We start from the raw sequence: 17,875 nt of genomic DNA on the forward strand, positions 1-17,875 counted from the left end.
TGAAAACCACCCACCCCACTCCCTGATTTTACTCTTCACTCACAAATCAGTTACCACAAAACCCAAAAATCCCTATTTTCTTGATTGATTAAACCTTCCCTCCTATATTCACAAAATCAAAAAAATCTATGCATCTCTAATCGTTTTCAATCGTCTAATCAGGTATGTTAAACTACTACATCAAATTCTTAAATTTTAATTGACTTAACTTTATGTTTCTCTGTCAATATTCATTGTTATATTGTTATATTAGGTGATTTTGGGATATACTTCAATGAAAAGTCGAGGAGGATTAAAACGGTGACTTTTTTTTATATTACTTATCTTATATACCTACAAAGTGTGAATATGCGTCGAGTATAGCTGTAGATTGTGAATATTGGATATATAAGCAATCAATTGTGTATATGTAATCAATATGAAATTTATAGAAATGGTTTTAATAGGTAATCAATCAATTGAATGGATTTTTTAAAATATTGTGAGTATGTGACACATATGCTGTGAATATAAAAACGCCGGTAGATATGAATGAAAGACGGTGTGAATATATGCTCAACCTAGTTTGAATACGGTAATCTTGATGAGTAAGATAGTTTTTTAGTGCAAATGTTACACATTTATGTTCTGAAGATGAAAAAACTATTGTGAATATGAATGATATTGGTGTGAATATGTCATCAACCTATTGTGAATTGGGAGAGCGATTCCGTGAATATTGTAGTTCTTTATTATGAATATGATTAATAAATGTTGCGAATATGCACAACTGTGAAAATGAATGATATAATGGGTGAATATGTCATCGACGTACTGTGAATTAGGTGATCAAGTTTTGTGACTATGATAATTCATTATCGTGAATTTGACATACATATGCTGTGAATATTGAATAACCAGGAATACGAGTAATAGACGGTGTGAATAGTTGATAAACCTATTGTGAACAAGGTACTCAATCTGTTTGTTGATCATAGTTATTAGTATGAATATGACACACATATGGTGTGAATATAGAGCATTTGCGAATTTGAATAATTAATACGGAATAGTTCTTTATCGGGTTTTTTTTGCATGTTAATTGAAGTTTATTAATATGACAACTTATTATGTGGTGTGAATATGAGATAAATTTGCGTGTGAATACAACAACTGAAGGGTGCGAAAATGTTTTTTTGTTTCATGTTTTATGATGCAGTGCTGGTGCTAGAAACAACAATACTGATGAAGAATGTAGAGCTAATAAGGTTCGGCGCAAAACAAAGGAAGATGTGACCTTGAAAAAGAAAACAAATAGTACCGATGATGTCTTAGAAGATGATGAAGTTGATAGGAACAATACGAGGGAAAATATAGAAGATATGTCAGAAGATGAAAGTGAAAAGGAAGATGAAAATGGAGACGAAGATGGCGATGATAATGTAATTTGATGAATATGTACAAGTAGTGTGATATTCACCTTATGATAATATTACATTTACTTTGAACTTAGTGAATATGGTAATGTAATTTAATGATTACGAATTACTCCGTATAAACTTGATAAATTCGAGTACAAATAGAAAAAAATTGTTGAATTTGATAGAATTATAGAATTTTAAATTTGATAAATTGAGTAATTTGAAAAAAAAAAAAACATACGATGATGTAGTGGACTAGTGGGTAGTTAATTTTGTCTTTTTTTTAATGGATGTATACTACTTCCTACTCCTGGGAGTAGGATATAATTTGCCCTGCAAAAAGGTGCAAGTGGAGCCCAACTCTGTTTGTTCACCAAATCTCGCACATGCTAAAATTTTTGCCTTGTCTCTATCCTATCATTGCTTATGTGGACATCTTTTTGCATTTAATATATTTTTACAATTTTAGTGAGAATGGCTGAGAAGAGTGTTGTGCATGCTCTCATTACAACAACAACATCAGAGCCTTAATACCAAAATTATTTGGGGTCGACTGACATGAATCATCCATTAGAACTGTTCATGGGTGAACACACACATCAAAAATGCGAAAAATTAGAGAAGAAATAGTGAAAAACAAAAGGGGAGTGAAACATAATACAAAAGTCGGATAAACTTATAAGTTTTAAAATAGAAGTCCGAATTTCTTTTATAAAAACTTAGAATTTAAATCAAGAATAAAGATTTAAAACGATTTTGAAAATCGAAGTAACACTTAAGGGTCCGGAATACCTTAAGAGTGAACCAAGTATTGATGTATACGAAAATTGTTGGTAAAAATGTGTAATAAATCCGAAAAGAACAAATAAATTTTTAAAAGTTAAATAAAAACATAAAATATTTCAAATAACGTCAAATACTAAAAATCTACATGTATCATTGCCCACCATTGTGCCCTCTCCGTCACCATTCCCACATCAAGCCCGACAAATATCATATCGTGCTGTATCACTCTCAGCCATGTCTTTTTTGGTCTCCCTCTACCCCCTAGCAACCTTTTCTGTTCCCCAGATCTCCAGTCTCCTAACTGGTGCGTCCGTAGATCTCCTTCTCACATGCCCAAACCATCTTAGTTGGTTTTCCATCATCTTGTCCTCTATTGGCGCCACTTTCACCTTTTCCCTAATCACCTTATTTCTTAACCGATCTTTCCTTGTATGGCCGCACATCCACCTCAACATACGCATCTCCACTACACTCATCTTTTGAATGTGACAATGTTTCACGGCCCAACACTCAGAGCCGTAAAGTAAGGCAGGCCTAAAGCAATGCGATAAAATTTTCTCTTTACTCCTTGGGGCATATCTTTATCGCATAAAAACCCTGTAGCACTTTTCCTTTTCAATCATCCCGTTATAATTCTGTGAGCTACATCTCCGTCTAACTCCCCATCTTTTTGATTAATAGATCTTAAATATCTAAAGAAATCTGACTCCTTAACAACATTACTCCCCACCTCTGTCGATCTCGACCCTGCCACGTTACTAAACTGACACCTTAAATACTCGGTCTTACTCCTACTTAGCCTAAATCCACGATTCTCCAAAGTATGCCTCCACATTTCCAACTTTCTCTCAACCCCCTGTTCGTCTCATCAATCAACACAATATCATCCGCAAACATCATACACCAATGGATGTCGTCCTGAATATGCCTTTTTAACTCATCCATAAGAATAGCAAAGAGAAAAGGACTAAGTGCGGAACCTTGATGCACCCCAATGGTAACGGGAATGTGACACCCCGCGATAAAGCGGAAATTAAAACCAATAAATACAAGCGGAAAACGTTAAAATTTTGAAACTTTTATTTAATAGATAAGGTTTAACATGCGGGATTCACTAAAATTCAACGGAGAAAAAGTACGCGGAAATAAGACATAGGTTCATACAAACGTGATAGTCAAAAATAGGGAAAATATATCCCACGAATGAGAAGACAAAAATAGGTGAGTTTAGCAACCGATAAATAAAGTCCAACGGTCAAGGTACTCGCTAGCTCACACATGTCTTCACCCCATATAAGCACCAACTAATACATGTCATTCATGAAACATGAATGCCACAGTCAGTGGGGAGTAACTCAAGGTTCTCCCAACCACATTATATCAAAATAAACGTAAGAATGAACTCAAATAAGCAAAGCATAGAAAATAATTTTAAGCAATATGAATATTAAATGCCATGGGATAAAACTCTTCAATTAAATGGAAAAGATTAAAGTGACTAATACTAGCATAATATAAGTTCCTCTAATCATGTGAGACAATTTGAATAGAAGAAGACAAGTATACGTTAATTAGTCATGGAGACACATCCCAAGTAAAAATGACATATGCAACCATCCAAAATGCAAGACATTTACTACTCTTAGACTATAATTTTCCCCGAATAGGACTACGATAATAATACGGTCCTAGTCTAAACCTGGCCAGACTCTAAGAATAAATAATTCCGATTCGATATACGGCATATTAGCCCGTATCCAAGACTCGATGACAAAAATGCAAATCGAGTACCCCAATTGCCAGAACAACACGAAAGTGGCGGAATAACTAAGATAAAACTCACTTGCCAGAACAGCACAAGTGGGCCAAACCCGTATTTGCAAGAACAGCACAAGTAGGGCGTTAATATAAGTCAAGCAAAAGGTATAGCAAAATGACAAATTCACGTGGGCACGATCCAATTTAATTAACCAAGTAGAATAAATCACTCGTATTTGAAATACGATAAATAAATGAGAATGAATGAATTAAAGTTCGTATTATAGATAAATTAAGACATTTCACATAATTGTGACATGAATAAATAATAAATTCCACATTTATGATTCATGTGAGAAATATATAAATGAACGGTACATAAAGAATTTAGGATGCAAAAACCATGTGACGGAAATCAAATAAATTAAACCCGAACACAATTACTTCACGGTCAAAAATTAACCCGACCGAGGCTACGACCTAGCCATGACCAGCCACGGCCTGGCCGCACCCTGTCACTGCCCAGCCATGCCCTGCACAAACTGGCCGCAGCACCTGCATAGCTCAAGATCAACAACCAGGCAGCACAGTCCAAAGAAAAACGCAGCAACTCTCCTCTTACATCCGTCTTAGGACGGGTTTCCTAGGCCTAAACAAGGCGGATTTCACCCATACAAAAGACCCAATCCAAACATATGTATATACTTGAGACTTAAGCATTAAAATTCGTTCAATTTAGCATCAAGAAACCTGTCAAAAAAGTGCGCGAAAACTGCCCAACAAAGACCCATTTACACGGCTTTAAGAGCTACATTGTGACCGTCTTAAGACAAAATTTTAAGCATGAAAAGGATAGAATTTATTACATACAAGCAACCCATTACATACGTGGATATACACGTGAGACGGAAATTAACTAATTGGCTCAAACCATCCGTGAAATCGACTCAAAATCAGTCCACAAAACACACCCATCAACAACTTATATACATGGTTTCTAGACAATTTGTGAAGCCGTCTTAAGACAAGTTTTTAAGCATGTTACAAGGCGGAATTCACCCAAACAAAGGAATGTATTCATTCATGTATATGCACACAATATATGAGCTAACAAATTGACTCAAACCAACAATAAAATCAACATCAAAATCGAACCCAAAAGTGTCCTAGTGCAGCCCCTTTGTTCACGGTTTTCATCCCACTTTTGAGACCGTCTTAAGACGAGATTTTGAGCATGAAACATGTATTATCCAACCAAATAAATTACCTAACTCATTTACCCACTTCACCATGAACCCAAAGGTGCCATCTTTTCTCAAAATAGATAAGTAAAACTCGTATAAGACCGTCTTAAACTAACACCACATGAACTTAGCAAGTTGGAAACTTTTCGTCATGAAAGAGTAACACAACACATAAACACATATAAATTTCAACATAATGTCGAGTAATCCTATCCTTTTTACGTTGAATGCTCTTCAATCCTCAAGTATGTCGTCCACAATGTAAGAATCTCCGTCCGAGTCTTCAAGTTCTTCACCTAGGACACAAGAAAAGACGAATTTAAGCTCAAAACCGTAACACCCCTTAAGACGGGTCACTTTGAAAGCTCTACAAGACCGCAACTTTCATACCTAGGACGATGGAGGAGAAAAAAGGAAGAATTTGGCGCAAGAATTACAGAAATTGATCGAGAAACGAAGGAGAAATCTCGATTTGTAAGCTTGAAAGTGGTGTATTTATGGTGGGAGCTTGGTTTGTCGATTACCAGGGAAAAGCATGGGGAAAGGGATTGGATTTCCAAAATGTGTGGAGGAGAGTACTGATAGGTCAATATTAGAAAAAATAAATGAGCCTATTAGGAGATTAGGCCCAATTAGCTAAATGAAACGGTTTTTATTAAAAACATGTCTCATAAATTACGATACAACTATGTTTATCATAATAATAATTATTATTATTACTATATACCCAAAGTTATATTTTTATGAAAATAAATTTTGAAAATATAATTAATTAAATAAATAAACTAGTTTGAAAAAAGTAATTAAATCGTTTCATTTAAAGTCGTATTAAGCGCGGGTGTTACAATCACCCCTACTTTTAAAAAGTTGGGATATTTTATAAGAATAATCTAACCTATACCTCATATTCTCATATTAATCCAACCTAAAGTTTAACTGAAAAAAATCCGAACTTTGTCATCATTTAACTTGTACTAAAGCAATGCCAAAATTGACCTGATATCACAGGTTTCTCAACAGGTGACAACATAATCCATTTGTTTTCTATTTTTTCCTGATTCCCTCCTCTTCTTCTTCCATCTTTATTTCTTCAAGCTCTATCTAATGTCTTTATTTCTTATTCAATAGTACAAAGTCACCATTACCCAGAACTCATAATTCATGCATCAATATATGATACCAAATGGATCAAGTTTAGGATCAATCTATATATAAAAATGTCCTAAATTAAATCAACCAAAAATTAGAGTATGTGGTCCACTTGTGATTGGCTACACTTGCTGATATCCAAACAATCTAGAGTATGCTCCACAGAAGCCAAAAAGGAGCCATGATGCCTCATTATCAATCTCTGCCAGCAATAGCACCAAATTGATCATATTATTGCCTAACATCTCTTATTTCCTTATAAAAACATTAATTTACCCTCTCATTTCACCGTACCTCATGACCTCGTCGGAGCTTCTTCCCGCCCACTAACCACACACCAAATCCCCGGAAAATCCATCAGAAATGGCGGCTAAGACGAGTTGCATACCACGACGATCGACGGCGTTCGGGCTTCCAAAAAACAAAAAAATTGTTGTATTTTATTCGGATCTAGATTTCAGATCTACAATAATATAAATTTTTTTTTGAAAACTACCACCACCATAGTATTATCCAACCTCATACACTCATACACCTAATATGGTGATTGTCGTTTATGTCGACGTAGTGGTCAGTGTGATGACGGGATTTCTAGTGTGGTTGTTGCGGATACGCATTAAGTGGTCAGGCGATTTTGGCGGTGGTATGATAAGAGTGTGGTGTTGGAGTTGGTGTAGGTGTTGGTAGTGGTGTGGTGGTGGCAGCAGCAGCTCGGCGGGGGTGGTTTTGGTGTTGGTGATGGTCGATGGAGGACTGGATGACTTGAAGGGATGAAGAGGATGGAGTAAATCATTCAATTGTTTTAATGATGTTTAGAAGGCTTTTTAGAATATTTTTTTTCTTCCAAAGTGTCACCTGTTGAACAGGTAACAAGTTGCTAAGAGTAGTTTGAGAAGATGCGGTACATAGTTGGGTTTATTATGAGATTAAATGAAGTAGGGATTATTACAAGAAGATCACATATAGTTTGGATCATTCTTGTCAAATAACCCTAAAAAGTTTCGCCCTCGAAACTTGAACTAGGGTACTTGATAAGCATGGTTGCTTCTGGTTCCCATGTCTCTTCTTCCACATTACCACACTTCCAAAACACTTTCACCAAGGGTACAACTTTACTCCTCAACTTCTTATCATTCTTATCCAAAATGAGAATTGGTCTCTCTTCAAAAGAAAGACTAGGCTCAAGCTCGGGAATTTAATTTTGCAACACATGACTTGGGTCGCTAATGTACTTCCTAAGTTGAGACACATGGAAAACATCATGAACTTTACCCAAACTCGGGGGCGAATCCAATTTGTAAGCCACGACACCAATTCTTTTCACTACATCATATGGTCCAATGTACTTTGGACTCAACTTTCCTTTGACTTCAAATCTCTTTACTCCTTTCATAGGGATACTTTCAAGAACACCTTATCACCAACTACGAACTCCAAGGGTCGACGACGAACATCGGCATAAGACTTTTGGCGATCTTGAGCGGCTTTCATTCTTTCTCAGATGATCTTCATTTGGTCAATTGTCGGCTAGCTTTTCGGGTCCTAGATCACGAACATCACAAATCGAACTACGTCACTTTTTCCATATAAGACTTCACTTGGTCAATTGTCTCGGCTAACTAAAGCACTTTGTAGGAAAATTCCACCAAAGGTAAGCTCTTCTCCTAACTAGTATGGAAGTCAAGGGCACAAGCACACAACAAGTCTTCAAGGGTTTGAATCGTCCATTCGGTTTGTCCATCAATAGCGGCATGAAAAGCGGTACTCATCAACAACGTACTACCCATAGCATCTTGTAAGGCCTTCCAAAATCTCGAACAAAACCTCAGGTCACGATCTGACACGATCTTCTTAGGAACACCATGGTAACGAACGATCTCCTCAACATAGGCACTACCAAGTCGATCTAAACTCCAAGTCTCCTTGATAGGAATGAACCTAGCACAGTTGGTCAACCTATCCACAATCACCCAAATGGCATCCTTTCCACCAACGGTCTTAGGCAAAGCCATAACAAAATCCATGGAGATGGACTCCCATTTCCACAAAGAGACATTCAAGGGTTGTAGAAAACCTCCGAGTCTTTTATGCTCAACCTTCACTTGTTCACAAGTGAGACATTTCTCAACATAAGTCACAATGTCATTCTTCATGTTAGGCCACCAAAATTGAAGATTCAAATCCTTATACATCTTGTCTCCTCTGGGATGAATTGAATAAAGGGATAAATGAGCTTCATCAAGGACTCTCTTTCTCAAATCAACGGCATCGAGGACATACATGCGGATTTGGTAATGAAGATATCCACTAGCATCAATCTCACAATCTTTCGCTTTCCCTTCAAGAAGCTTGACTTGAAAAATTTTGAAAGTAGCATCATCCACTAAGTTATCACGGATCTCACGAAGAAGAATGGGTTAGGCAACCATAGCACCAAGATAATCAAAACCACTCTCCACGAGTTGCAAACTTAACTTACGAAACTCGGTACAAAGGTTATCGGGAAGCACACGGATAACACTCAAGGAATGAGTTGACTTTCTACTAAGGGCATCGGCAACTACATTTGCCTTTCCTTCATGGTATAACAATTCCACATCATAGTCATTCACTAACTCCAACCATCGTCGTTGCCTCATATTCAATTCCTTTTGGCTAAAAATATACCCCAAACTTTTATGATTGGTGTAGATTTGGCAATGAACTCCAATGAGGTAATGTCTCCACATCTTTAAGGCATGAACAACGATGGATAACTCAAGATCATGAGTGGGGTAGTTCACCTCATGAACTTTCAATTGTTGCAAAGCATAAGAAACAACCCTCCTATTTTGCATAAGAACACAACCTAAAACCATCTTAGAAGTATCACAAAAAACATCAAACTCTACTCCATCCTCGGGCAAGGTCAAAACGGGAGCGGTAGTCAACCTTCTCTTCAACTCTGGGAATGCTTCCTCACAGCTTTGGTCCATAAGAACTTGGTCTCTTTCTTCAAAATTTGAGTCATCGTTCTAGCAAGCTTAGTAAAATACTTCACAAAGCGATGGTAATAACCCGCCAAACCCAAGAAACTACGATCTCACCAAATTGGTCGGGCTCTTCCATTCCATTATGGCTTCAATCTTTGAAGGGTCCACCATAATACCTTCCTTAGATATCACATGACTAGGAGAAGACACCTTAGACAACCAAAATTCACACTTGGAGAATTTGGCAAACCACTTTTGACGACGTAGAACTTCCAAGATAGTACGAAGATGATCGGCATGCTCCTCTTCGGACTTAGAAAAGATGAGAATATCGTCGATGAAGACCATAACACACTTGCCAAGAACTTACTAAAAGTTCGGTTCATATGGTCCATGAAGATAGCGGGAGCATTGGTTAATCGAAAGGGCATCATCTTAAACTCGAAATGTCCATATCTCGTGCTAAAGGCGGTTTTTGGAATATCGGAATCACGAACGGGGATTTGATGATAACCGGATCTCAAATCTGTAAAACCCCCATCAATAAAGGAGCCTTAACAAGACCTTCCCCAGCAGATAAGGGCGTTACCATCTCGGTTGCCCGAGGAATAGTAAATATCAAACGTCAATAAAAGAATAATTAAGTTTATTACAAGTTATCTCAACAAAGAAAGGTACAACTGATAACAACTATCAACTACATAAAACTATCCATGCCATAACTCGTGGTAGACACGTCCCTCCATAATGGATCACGGCAGACACAACCCAAGAAGAAAACACAGACAACACCACACCAGGTCAATAACTGAAGAACCACACAACACTCACTACTACAAATGAGCACTTGGGCCACGGCTAAATTTGTGGCGCAAGTGCTAAATTTCCGTGGCTAAATCATTTTGGCACGGGAATACCTTCCGTGGCGCAAGTGGCCGTGGCAAAGAAATAGCCATAGGAAAAACAAGAACGTGGCTATTATCGAATTTTTGGCCACGGATTCTCTCGTGGCTAATAACTCCTGTGGCCGAAGAAATTTCCTGTGGCCAAAAAATAATTCCCGTGGCAAACAATATATATGAAAATTAAATAAATAAAACGTAAAATAATTTATTTATCTTTCACAATGAGTATTTTATCATATACGGAACTGTGACAATCTAGGTAATTGTTTCGCTAGTTAACTTGATTCATTTGAACGTTATTTGGTTTCACCAGTCATGTATTTGTGAGCATCGGAGAGGCTTCCTAGGAGGTCACCCATCCCAGCACTACTCTCACTTGAGCACGCTTAACTGTAGAGTACTTTTGATGTGCCACCGAAATTGAATGTAACTTTGTTGATATAATTAACACTTTGAATCCTTTTAAAGTTATTTTTTTCCTTTCAAATCTTACCTTTAGTACTATTTAATTACGTAAATGTTACATGATTTACAAAATTTTGCGGGAAAAACATTATTTTGGCCGAACAATTAAATTTTCGATATTAACCTCTTGACTAATAATTTTGACGTCATTTTTTTGCCGAAGTCAGCAAACCATTTTCTCCAAAAAGTAAACTTAATTGTATTTTCCTAACATTTTTTAATTTCTTTTTTTTATCGACATTCTTATTTTCTTTTCTCATGTACTCATTTTTTTCGTATATTTTTCTACGCAAATTCTATTGTATAACCATCGTAACTGCGATATGAAAAATGTGACCATTTTTTGGTAAAATAATGACCGCTTTTTATAACTAAAAGTCTTTTTTCCTCAGAGTTATCACTATTCACTAAAAAGTAGTCACTTTTTTACCCAAAAAAAATGAAAAAGACTATCGTACAAAAGAATCGCTTATTTTCCTAAACTGATTTCTCTTTGTTATGATTTATCATTTCTTTTCTCAAAATTTTCAAATTATTTGCACATGTGACTTTAAATTATTATAATTTCTATATTTTTCCCTGTGATGCGCTCATTTTCAATGAAAAAAAGTTTTCCCCATTTTTTTTCTTAGCAAGTTAAATTTTACGTAAATTTTTAATGGTACCCTCGAATTTTGACAGATTACATATGATACCCTTTTTTTAAAAGTTTTTACATATGGTACCCCTGTATTTACCTTTTTCAGTGCCAGAATGCCCTTTGAAAAACTTTCCTCATAACACCGCTACTCATATGCCATGTGACACCTTTTTTTGTTATCTAATACACTATCAATTCATCATCAAATAACTAAATCCTTATTTTGTCTAATAAACTAACATTTTATACCTAAATAATATAAAAATAACAACATAACATACTCAATTACTCATCAAATTACTTATAGGAGTAACGACGTTATGACGGAATTTCGCCAATGGGTATTCTGGGAATGAAAAAGGTAAACACAAGGGCACCATATGTAGAAACTTAAAATACGGGGTACCATGTGTAATCTGAAAAACTTCGAGGGTACCATAGGAAATTTTCGTAAATTTTATATCAAATTCAAATTTTTCTATAAATATCCGACAAATAAAGTTGGAAATCAAATTTTGAATGAAATAGTTTAACAATATATTAAATTTAGACTTCTCTAAGATAGATGGTAAATAGTTTTTTTTATTAAATTTGATATGCTATATCTTTCAATGTGATTTGATCATTTAAGATTGTTATTCAAGATTATAAATTTTAAATTAAAAAAGTCAAAGAAATTCATGACTTTAATAAACAAAATTATATACTAAAACAAATTTCTTAAATTATCAAAGTTTTGAAAAATCTAAAAAACATAAATGTGATTAGTAAGAAATTCAAAAAATTTAGACGATAAACTTTTCTTTACTTGCATATAAGTTTATAAAATTTTAAATTTTTTTATTAAAGTAAACAAAACAATAAAAAATATTAATTAAATTAATCAAAGTGTGTCTAAAATTTTATATTTAAATGTATTTTCATATTATTATATTTGATTAAATTTCATTCAGATTTAAGTCGGAAAAGATACTCGCCACGGGTGTTTGTTAGTTCGTGGCTAAAACAATATTTGCCACGGAGCAATTCGTGGCTAAATAAAATTTCGCCACGGGTGTGACATAGCCCGTGGCTAAAATGATTATTTGCCACGGGTGTAGCCTAATTCGTGGCGGAAGTGACTTTTTGCCACGGGAAAAGTTATCCCGTGGCATAAAATTTTTTCCAAAATAATGAATAAGTTTTTCCCGTGGCTAAGCAAAATTTAGCCACGAATTATAAATTCCTGTGGCATAATTCTGGCGCAAGTGACAATTTGTTTTAGTGACTAGTTACAACATACATACATCCAACACCACTTCCAATTACCCATCACTCCTCTGACTGCCCGAAGGTCAAGTCCTGCTAGATTATGGTCGCAACCAGTAATCCACACCGCCAGTAGGGGACCGCAGCCGTTCCCACCTAAGCCCCGCCCATTTTTACCGAGCGCAAACCCATGTTCCTTAATGTGCACATCCCCTCCTTTGGCTGTTTCTACAAGGGGCGAATCAAGGGCATGAAGCCACTCCCGCAAGTGACCCCACTCAACCGAGGGCGCTGTAATACTACGGTTTTCTATGTCTATAGGTACTCTATCGAGTGGGGCTTACTCTGTCGAGTAAGTATATTTTTACGCAAAACAGTAGCCTGCCTGTTGGGTACTCAATCGAGTAAGTGTGACACTCGATCGAGTAAGGGGCAGTCGATCGAGTAAGTCACTTACTCGATCGAGTAAGTGAGTTTTACGGGTTATTTTGCCGGGTTTTGATAGTAACACGAGAAGGATATGAAAGCATCTTTCGTCAGTTTCTTGTCATTTTACCCTATTCTAAGTTCCATAAGAAATAAAAACAAGTTACATTACTCTCCTCTTTTGCATTGCTATCAAATCCTAAGGGCTAGAGTCATCGGATCGTTGAGTTCTTTACGCCGTTGAGACCGTCGTATTGTGAGTAAGCTTCTAGTATGATTTTTATATCGTTTCATTGATTTTAGCTGAAACCCTAATTGGGTAGTTTGGGGGTTTTGAGGAGTATTGTTTATGCTAGATTGTGATTGTATGATTGTGTGTTTATAGGAGGTGATTTCGTTGAAGAACGATTATGATTAGCTGATTGTGACGATCTTGTGGTTGCTATTCCAGGTAGGGTTTCCCTACTCAGTATTGATTACATGGCATTGTTGATAATTTATTGTTGTTGTTGTTGCTGTTCTTGTATATCATATCGTTGTTGTATTTAGAGTTGGTGATTGTTGATAGTATAATATGGTCGTTGTATAACTGTCTGTGGTTTGCGAGGTGCGTCCTCGGCTGAGTGGAGTCACTTGCAGGAATGGCTTCACGCCCTTGATTCGCCTTCTATGGAACCCGTTACAGAAGGGATGTGCACATTTAGGAACTTGAGTTTATCGCTCGGATGAGATGAGCGGGGCTTAGGTGGGAACGGCTGCGGTCCCCCACTGGCGATGTGGAATACATGTTGGGATGAGTATTATGGCAGGACTACACACTTTAGTGTGTAGTTAGGTGTGTGGTGATATGATGGAGATTGGTTTGGTTGAATTGGATTGTTGTATTGCTTTTGTTGTATCGTTTGTGTAATCAGTACTGACCCCGTTTAATTGTTTTAAAAACTGTGGTGATCTATTCAGGGATGGTGAGCAGTTCTTGAGCAGCTATGAGTTGATGCACATGGGATAGCTGGGTTGAGTCGCCACGAGCTGTTTAGAGTCTTCTGCTGTGTCATAGATATTCTTTATACTTTTTTAGTTGGTTTGACAGTTTGAGAAACAGTTGTATTTACTTTATCAGTTTGGTTTATGGACTTATATCGCTTTAAACATATTTAATAAAGTATGTTTCTTCATTGTCTATTTGATATACATTGCCTCGGGTAACCGAGATGGTAGCTCTTCCATGCCTTAAGTGGTCCTGGTAAGGCTCTTGGGGTATGGGGGTGTTATAAAGTGGTACCAGAGCGACGATTTTGGAACCTGTAATAATGAACCAAATGAACTTAGGGAGTCAAAATAAAATGAACTCGGGTAGGAGTTGTTAGGAGCTAATGCAAAGACTTGGGAGACGTCCTAAACTCGCGAAATCGCCCTACAACTTTAAACCGGTCAATAAGGGGTGTCATCGGATCGCTATGTGTTTACTAATATTCTATTGTGGATGTTGGATGATATGTTGGATGAATGATTGTGGTGGATTGGTGAATATGGTGGAAAAAGGTGAAGATGATGTATATAGTAATATGTTGTGGGAGATCATGTTGTATGGTGGAACTGATTTATAATGTGGCAATCTTAGTAACATGAGATTAGGGGATTTGATATGATTATACATGATTTTGTTTACGTAAAGTTATATAATAAAGTTATATACTTGTTTACTGTTGTTTCATATGCATTTGTTGGATGAATGGTATGTGGTTGAATGAGAATGTGGTAGAAAGGATGAAAGTAATCGTATATGGTAATATAAGTAGTGATTAAGCTACTTGTTTACTTTTATTTCATATGCATACGTTGGATAAAGTGTATGATGGATGATTTGGTGGAAAAGGTGAAGTAATATTGCATAAGAATATGATTTCATGATTTAAGCATGTTTATATGACAGAAGTTAATTTTTATAATGTTTTTTACGTTAGTAACATGTGAATATAATGTTGGCGTTTGATGTATACATACATATATATATATATATATATATATATATATATATATATATATATATATATATATATATATATATATATATATATATATATATATTTTTTTTTTTTTTTTTGTTGCAAAAAGTTATAGAATAAAAGCATGTGGGTAATACATGATTGACAAGTTGAATAATATATGTGCATGATGGATGTTGTTGCTTGGCTTTTAAAGATAGTAACATGTGGTTAGGGATACTGGTTTTATGCGCACTGAGTTGTTTTTGTTTACTTTGTTGTTATTTAAGTTGTTTGGAAGTAAAAATCAAATAGTTATGTTGTCCAATTACAGCGAAGTGGTCTTTAAAATGTTATAACTTGAGATGTATATATGATTTTGATGTGATTTCTATTGTAGGTGATAGCTTGTTCTTTTACGATTATAACGATAGGTCACAGGCCCAAAATGACCAAGAAACGAGTGAGATATGACCGTTTTACGAAAATTGGACAGTGCTGAGAACTGTGTAGGGTACTCGATCGAGTGACCCTTACTCGATCGAGTGCACCTCTTGTAACTCGATCGAGTAACCCTTACTCGATCGAGTAGCCCTGATAATTTGTTTTACGTGCTTCTGACCTTCGCCTATTCGATCGAGTAGGCTGCACTCGATCTAGTGACCCCTGTTTTGGGTCATATGCTTATCTTTTGACTTCGTCGCACATTATCTTTAATTCAAAGGTGTTCTTTTGCTTCTTTATGCATTGTTTTACGTATGTGTTGGTCCTGATGCGTAAGTTACCCAATCTTATGATGTAAGGAGTGACACCTTATGGTGGGTACGAGTTCCATGGGGAGGACATGTGATATATGTGGTTGTGATAGATAGTGGAAAGGGAAAAGGAAGATTGGTAAGGCTTATTGAGGCATGGTGCAAGTTTTGTGAGACGTGGTGAGTGATATAATTGCGAATTTGAGTAATGTAAAGGTAAGTGTATATGAGCAAGGAGTAATGTTAGTTTATGGAACGTGAGAATGAAAAGATTGAAATGAGGGATGCAAATAGTGGTAAATTGGGATGTGTGAGGATTTATGGAGGGAGATGGTTAGGATTGTGTTGGCTAAGGTTATAATTGATGGAAGGTCGTTGCATTGTGAGATCGAGTTATACCGCGATGTGTAGGTAGCGGCCGAGTTTGGGAATTTGTATTATTAAGAGGTGAAACCATTGTGCGATATCCTTAGGTGGTATGAAATGAGTTTTGGTTTAAAAAAAAATCCGTGGATTGATTGGTGATAAGTGTGAGATGGTGTGGACTGACCGTGTGGATTGATTGGTGATAAGTGTTAGTGATAGCATGATAAGAAAAGATCCGTGGTAAGAAAGAGTGAGATGGTACTGATATGAAATAATGAAATTTGAGTTGTGGAGCAACGAAAAGGTAACTGGATTACTAGAGGGTTAGGTACAAGGAGTATGGAGATGACCTATTAATTGGTATTGTTGAGTGTAAAGAGAAAAGAGGGATAAAAGTAAGCTGAGAAAAATGTTGACCGGAGTTACGTTATATAGAAGTAAGGAATCGTCGAGATGTATAATACTATCATGAGGATGTGAGTTAATGGTTATATTGGAGTTTCAGGACAACATGATTAGTCATGAGTTTCGAGGAACTAAGGAAGTAAGAAGTTGGCAGAGTATCTGCACGATATGAGATTTTGGTGGGGAGTTAGATGACGATACAATTAAGGATAGTATTGGGAAGAATGTTGAGGTAAATTTTGTTGGTGGATTTGATATCATTATTTGGAATGCTAACCGAAGATAGGAAATGAACTGTCATATTTAGAGGTGAGTGTAAGAGATCTGTCATACGAGCAGCGACGGTATTGTGGTGTTGTCACCAGTGGCTAAGGGTGATGATAGATAGGAAAGATATCAATTCTAAAGGGGTTGATTTTGTAGAGGCTGGATTGATATGTATGGATGTGAGGAAGTATAAGACGTGGTCTTAGAAGGCGGTTGCTAGTAGTTGAGTATTAGCTGTATAGTTATATTTGGCAGGGGTGATGGTTATGCGAATGGGAGAATATGTCATGAGGGGCATACGAGTTAAGCTCGGGAGAGAGGTAACCTTTATCAAGTGGTAACTTACGTGATCAAGATTGACTAGTTGGATGTGACTACGGGTCTATGATGTGTATAAACGTTTGTGTGAGGTTCTGACCTCACGAGAAGTGGTATGGTGTGATAGTTATAAAGTTGTTATTTGAATGTTCTGTAATGCATGTTGGGTACGGTAACTTAATGGAATGATATCCAAAAGTGATAGTTTGAGTGATCTGTCATGGCTAGTTATACTTGAATGTGTATTGATGATACATGTTTATTCCGTGAAATGGTAGGGATGATGTTCATGAGGTTCTTATCTGTTTATTCCGTGTAATATGTTGCGTTGTGATCTAGTAAAGCGGTTTTGAGTAAGTTTTATTATCCTCGAAGTTATCCTGAGTTAGTGTTTATGGGATTTGTATAAGTTGTGATGTCTATCGATGTGGTTGTTGTGCCTCGGGTGGTGATCCGGGCACGGTACTTCGTGTTGTGATGTGGGTATTTTCGCGCTGCGCTGCGGCTGTTGGTGATGGTGTTGCGATGCCATCATCGGTTGTGGTGGAGTAGGTGGGATGATTACGAGATGAGTTTTCGAAAGTACATATCAGTTATATATAGACTGTTGTTTTGTTTATTGATGTTTCTTGTCAGTTTCAGCTTGGGGGTGAGGGTAGAGTATAATATGGGAGAGAGTTGTTTATATTTCCGTTGTTGTCATGGTATAGTGATATCCTGTTGATGGGACACAATTGCGAGAGGTCATTGGAGTACTTGTGATGTTCTTTTAGAGAAGACATTGGT

The 17,875-nt window shown here is 36.5% G+C and overlaps 1 long non-coding RNA gene across 1 annotated transcript; it reads left to right on the forward strand.

Moving 5' to 3' along the window:
* LOC141633160 (uncharacterized) lies at positions 1-1,547 on the forward strand. Its single transcript, XR_012537957.1, has 3 exons — positions 1-162; positions 254-300; positions 1,199-1,547. It is a non-coding gene; the product is annotated as an uncharacterized LOC141633160 (long non-coding RNA).
* The last annotated feature ends 16,328 nt before the right edge of the window (positions 1,548-17,875 follow it).

This window comes from Silene latifolia, chromosome Y (assembly GCF_048544455.1).
Source record: "Silene latifolia isolate original U9 population chromosome Y, ASM4854445v1, whole genome shotgun sequence".
NCBI lineage: Eukaryota > Viridiplantae > Streptophyta > Magnoliopsida > Caryophyllales > Caryophyllaceae > Silene > Silene latifolia.